Source organism: Octodon degus, unplaced genomic scaffold (assembly GCF_000260255.1).
Source record: "Octodon degus isolate 3935 unplaced genomic scaffold, OctDeg1.0 scaffold00107, whole genome shotgun sequence".
Classification (NCBI taxonomy): Eukaryota; Metazoa; Chordata; class Mammalia; order Rodentia; family Octodontidae; genus Octodon; species Octodon degus.
In genome coordinates, this window is record NW_004524683.1 from 2,111,046 (window position 1) to 2,116,737 (window position 5,692).

General features: G+C 32.1%; 1 protein-coding gene across 2 annotated transcripts in view; it reads left to right on the forward strand.

Moving 5' to 3' along the window:
- The window catches only part of Nrdc (nardilysin convertase), a 92,056-nt gene that overhangs the window by 11,759 nt on the left and 74,605 nt on the right, over positions 1 to 5,692 (forward strand). The gene's annotated exons all lie outside the window — the stretch shown is intronic.

Here is a 5,692-nt window from a genome sequence, read left to right on the forward strand (position 1 = left end):
AAAAAAAAAAAATTCTAGAGAGACCTTTGTCAGAGTGCTTATTAGTTAAGATTTTTTCCGAATTTGTGGGTTGTCTTTTCACTTTGTTGATAATTTCTTTTGAGGTGCAAAAACTTCTCAATAAGAGGAGGTCCCAGTTGTTAATTCTTTCAGGTATTACCTGTGTGATTTGATTTTTGTTCATGAACTCTTTGTTCACCCCTATATCTTCAAGAATTCCTCCTACTTTCTGTTCCAGGAGATTTAGTGTTTCTGTTTTAATGTTTAGATCTTAATCCATTTTGACTTTAGTTTAGTGCATCTTGATAGACCTGGGTCAAGTTTTAGTTTTCGGCATGTAGAGAGCAAGTTTTTCCAGCACCACTTGTTAAAGAGGCTATCTTTCTTCCAGTAAGCGTGTTTGGCCCCTGTTGAAGATAAGGTGGCTGAGTGTGTTCGTTGTGGCTTCTGCATCTTCTAATATATTCCATTGATCCTCAGGTCTGTTTTATTGCCGATACCATGCTGATTTTATCACAATAGCTTTGTAGTATGATTTCAAGTCAGGAATTGTAATGCCTCCTGCCTTGTCTTTATTGCCCAGGATTGCCTTTGCTCTTCTGGGTCTTTTCTGGTTTCAAATAAATTTTAGGAACAATTTGTCTAGGTCTGTGGTGGTATTTTGATAGGGATTCCATTAAATTTGTATAACAATCTCAGAAGTATGGCCATCTTCACAATGTTGGTTCTTCCTATCCAGGAGCAAGGAATATCTTTCCATTTTCTGAAATCCTCTTTTTTCAGAGTACTGTAATTTTCATTGAATAGATCTTTGATTTCTTTAGATTAATTTCTAAGTATTTCATTTTCCTTTTTGCTATTGTAAGAGGTATTGTTTCTCTAATTTCCCTCTCAGTGTGTTTCTTATCTGTGTAGAGGAATGCTATTGACTTTCGGTTATTGACTTTGTATCCTGCTATGCTGCTGAATTTGTATATTAATTCCAGTATATGCTGAAATTTTTGAAGAGTGGGACTGTTTCTCTTTGAGTTTTTGTAGATATTTTCTTCCATTACTAGTAAATGAACTGTACTCCTAAGACCTTTTTGCTTGTGTACTGGACCCCATTTCCTCTTGCCTTTAATATCCATTAATTATTATTGTACCATCTTTATTATTATTATTATTTTTTTTTGGTGGAACCAGGGATTAAACTCAGACCCTTGCGCTTGCCAAGGAAGTGCTTATTTCACTAAGCCATCTCCCCGGCTCCCATCTTTATTATTGTACCGTCTTGTATCATAAGTTTTTTTTTTTTTTTTTTCCTTTTTACTGCATCTGATGAGAAAACTAATAAGGTATAATGGTTTTTATCTTCAGGAGAGAAGTATTTTTTTTAATACTCTGTTCCCTTTGAGCTATTTTTTAATAACCTGAATTGTTAAAATAATTACTATACATGCTCACAATTTGCAGTTCATATATTTCCGTAGTATTGCTTGCAATGTCTATATTTTTGTTTTTTTTAATTACTACATGTTTGTAGTACATAGTGATTGCCTTTATCCTGGAGAGTTGGTATGTGTACAAAACATATCTTAATTTTTACTTCCCGTTTTATCCTCCCTTCTTTCTTTCCTCTCTCCTACATCTCTTAAACTCCTTCTTTCTTTTGTAAACAAACAACCCCCTCTCTTCCCTGTTTCTTATTACCTGCTTTTTATTTTGTTCTTTTAGTATTTTGGGCTTCTTATATAAGAGAAACTGCAATTTTTAAGCTTGTGTGTCTGATTTATTTTACTTCACATTATGGTCTCAAGATACATCCATTTTCCTATAGTTGACTCAAGTTATCCTTCTATATAGCAGAGTAATACTCCATCATGTATAAATACCACATTTTCTTTATCCGTTTATCTTAAGGACTTACAGGCTGTTTTCAAGATTTAGCTATTATGAGTTGTGTGGTTATAAACATAGGTCTGCATGTATCACTGTAATGTGGTATTTATAATTGTTTGAGAAAGATACCTTTGAGGATAACCCACTAATATTATAGACTGCTAGACAGTGTTGTATTGTTTAGCTGAATTCAAACACCTATAGTATTTAGATGCCAATAGAATATCTACCTCTGACAGGACTAAAAAAGGGGGGATACAAAGGAAAGATCATTTTGTATTTATATATACAAAATAGGATAGCTACTTTCGCTTAATTCAATGAGAAGAAAGAGGTGTACTAATAGTGTTTGGACAGGATATCCTGTCTGCTTCTTGTACTATGGATAACCAGTAAGAAGATAACAATGTACAGTGTATTGATTATTGAAACTGTCCTATTAATCAGCTTTGAAACTGTCTCATTCATATTTGTTTCTCAATAAAATTAAAATTAAAAAAAAGAGAAAGATACCTAGAAGGGGAATATCTGAGTTGAATAGAATTTCTGCTTGTAGTTTTTTTTAGGAATCTCCATACTGATTTGCATAATGGCCATCCTTTCTTGAACTCACTCACGACTGGACTTGTACTACTATTGCCACACCAAAATAGCTTTGTTCAGGATCACCAGTAATCTATACGTTGGCCGGGTCTCTAGTTATCTTAACCTATCAGCATCATATGACACAGGTAACCAATCTTTCCTTCTTGAAATGCTTTCTTCTGCTGGCTTCCAGGTCAGCACTATTCTTAGTTCTTTTCTGTCTTATTCATAGATCCTTCGTGACATTTTGACTTCCCAATTTGGGATGGTCACCTTTTCTCTGTCTTTATATCCTTGTTCACTTTGTTATCTAGTTTCATGTCTTTAAATATCATCTAATATAAGCTAGCAGTTTTTTTTCAGGTTCCCCAAACTCCATTCTTTCCTACTTCATTCTTATTTTCTTGACAGCATGTACTATACTACCATTTAACAAACTATGTATTTTCTTGAGCATTATCTTACTCCAACACCCATGTTTGTAATATATCTTCTCAAGAACAAGGATATAGTTTTGTTCATTGCTATTTTCTCAGGGTCTGGAATAGTGTCTCTTCACTATCTTGCTTCTGCTGCTTATCCTTTGGCCTTACGGTTATAGTTTTTAGTCCTTTTTCCTTTGTCATTTTATTTCTTGTTTCATATTTGTTTATACTAAAATCTATTCATAGTTAAAGCTTTCTGTATACTTCTTCCTCATTTCTTTCTGTACCCTCTTTTACAGTGCTAACCATTATGTAAATTTGGTATATGTATCATTCCTATATACATTTTCATACCAAACATGCATTTATCTGTAAATACTGTGTGATTGTTTGTGCATGTTTTAAAACATTTTATCTTTTCTGATTTCTGGATTTTTAAGTTGGATTCAGTGGCTTGTCTGTGGCTTTTTGTGCATACATTTGAGAGTTTATCTAGTGTTCAAGCCTATAAGTGAAATGATTCCAATAAGTAGAATAATAGGGTGTACTTATTTTAATACTTGAGAGATGTTGCCGCAGTACTTTCACTTGGTTCAGTTTTTTACTGAATAATGCTGCTTTGCATTCTCACTAGTTCTTAATATTGTTAAATTTTTAGAATACTATTGAAGCTGTATAGGATTTTTTTTGGTTAAACCTTTTTAAATTTGCTTTCACCCTTTCACTAGTATGATTTTTTTTTTTTTTTTTTTTTAATCTTTCTGGGCGTTCAGATTTTTTCCTTATATGATTTTCCCTGTCTTTTTCTTTTTTTTTTTTCTTTTTTTTATAATTGACTTTTAAAAATTCTTTGATTTGTTTTCTAGCCTTTATTGGTTAGGAGTTGCAGATATTTTTTTCAAATCTATAGATTTTATTTATAAAATCTTAAAAGTGTAGTCAGTAGTATTAATCTTCTTGTTTATGGTTTGTACCTTCTGTCCCTTTTTGTTGTTGTTGTTGTTTGCAGTACTCGGGATTGAACTCAGGACCCTGTGCTTGCCAGGCAAGTGCTTATTCTACTGAGCTATCTCCCCAGCCCTATGTCCCTTATTTTATTCTAGAAGTTATTTAGTTTTGCTTTTTATACATATGTGGAAATCTGATTTTATTAGTACGTTCTAAAATAATGTGAATAATCATTTGTCTAAGGGTCATTAAATATGTTCCAAATATTAAATATTTCAGTCTTTTTCTCAGTCAAGAGAAAATTGAGATGTTATAAAGGCAATTACATAACAAGCAACACACATTTCTGCAGATTTTTAATGAAAAGTTTTCTGAAATTCAAAATGCTTTTTTTGTAATATGTTTAGTAGTGAGAATGTTGGAAATTTTTAGTAGGATTACATTTTGCTTTACTGGGTTTAAAGTTAGTATTCTCATCATAGTATTATAATCATCAAAGTAGATGCTCATTTTTAATGAAATTTTACATATTTCATCTTTGAAATCTCTTTCTACAAAGATAGGCACTATGCTCTGAAATACTGTATCAGTCCTTACATATATGATTTTAATTGAGCATATACATAATTTAAAAGGCATTTATATAATTTTGCCTTTTAGCAAATCATTATGAAAATAGGGTAAAAACTCAGTTGCACAGGTAACTAGAGTTTGAAATATGGAGATTTCCTTTGTACTTGTAGTAATCTCTGAAAAATACTGCTAGAAATGTAGCTTGCTCAAAAAAGAAAAATCTGTTGCAAATTTGTGTGGGAATGGAGGTATCCCATAACTTTTGACAACAGAGAAGTATATAAAACAGCTTGTCATTATTTGTGATTCAAATAATAGTTGTTGGAATACTTTACAGCGGATGAGTTTTGCATATAAGCACTGTTTTGTCTTTTAATTTTATGTTTAATTCATTAAGAAACATGAAGTCTGCATCAGAAATTATTTCCCAAAGGTATTTGATATTTGAGAATACTGGTTTAATTGGTTCTTTCTCTTCACAAAATAATGTCTTGGCCCTGAGCTAAAAAGATTTCAGTACGTTTTTTACCCCTACTACTAAGCAATTTGTTTTCTTATAAGGGAAATTCAGGATATTCAGTTTTTATTCCTGTAAAAAATTCATAGAACTGATGATTGTTATGTCTACAAAGACCAATAACGTTATTGGTGAATAACACATGATCAAATATTGTCTGCAGAGTACTACAGATTAACAACATATAGGTTTCTAAACACCTCACATTTTCAGAAGCTTTGTAAATTTGTCCAACTAGACCTTTTTTCTGCTTTATACATATTTTTACCAACAGCATGGGTAACATTTTTTAGCAGATTACACTTTAAGGTGTGCTACATTTATTTTTTGACTCCTTTGAAAATATTCTTCTATACTTCCATATACAGTATTCATAGAAGTTAGTTCCTTAATAACTTAAAGCTTCTAATGATTCCTCAAATGAACATCCAAGCTATCTTGGTAATATCTTTGGACATGTCAAGAAATAAAATCTCAAAATCACTTGTGTTGTTTTTGGAGTTGACTATTAATCTTGTTACCAGTGTCTTCAACTCTGAGCAGCACTTTTCACTGAAAGGTTAATAATCTTAAGCAATTTTATTTTCTCTTAGCAAATTTTCCTTGCTTGCAAACCCAATAACTTCCTTTGCTTGGCCAACACACACTCAGAAACTTTCTTGTGGTTTAATTTTTATTTTTAGGGCTGGGGAGATAGCTCAGAAGAATAAGTGCTTGCCTGGCAAGTGCAAGGTCCTGAGTCCAATCCCCGATACCACAAAAA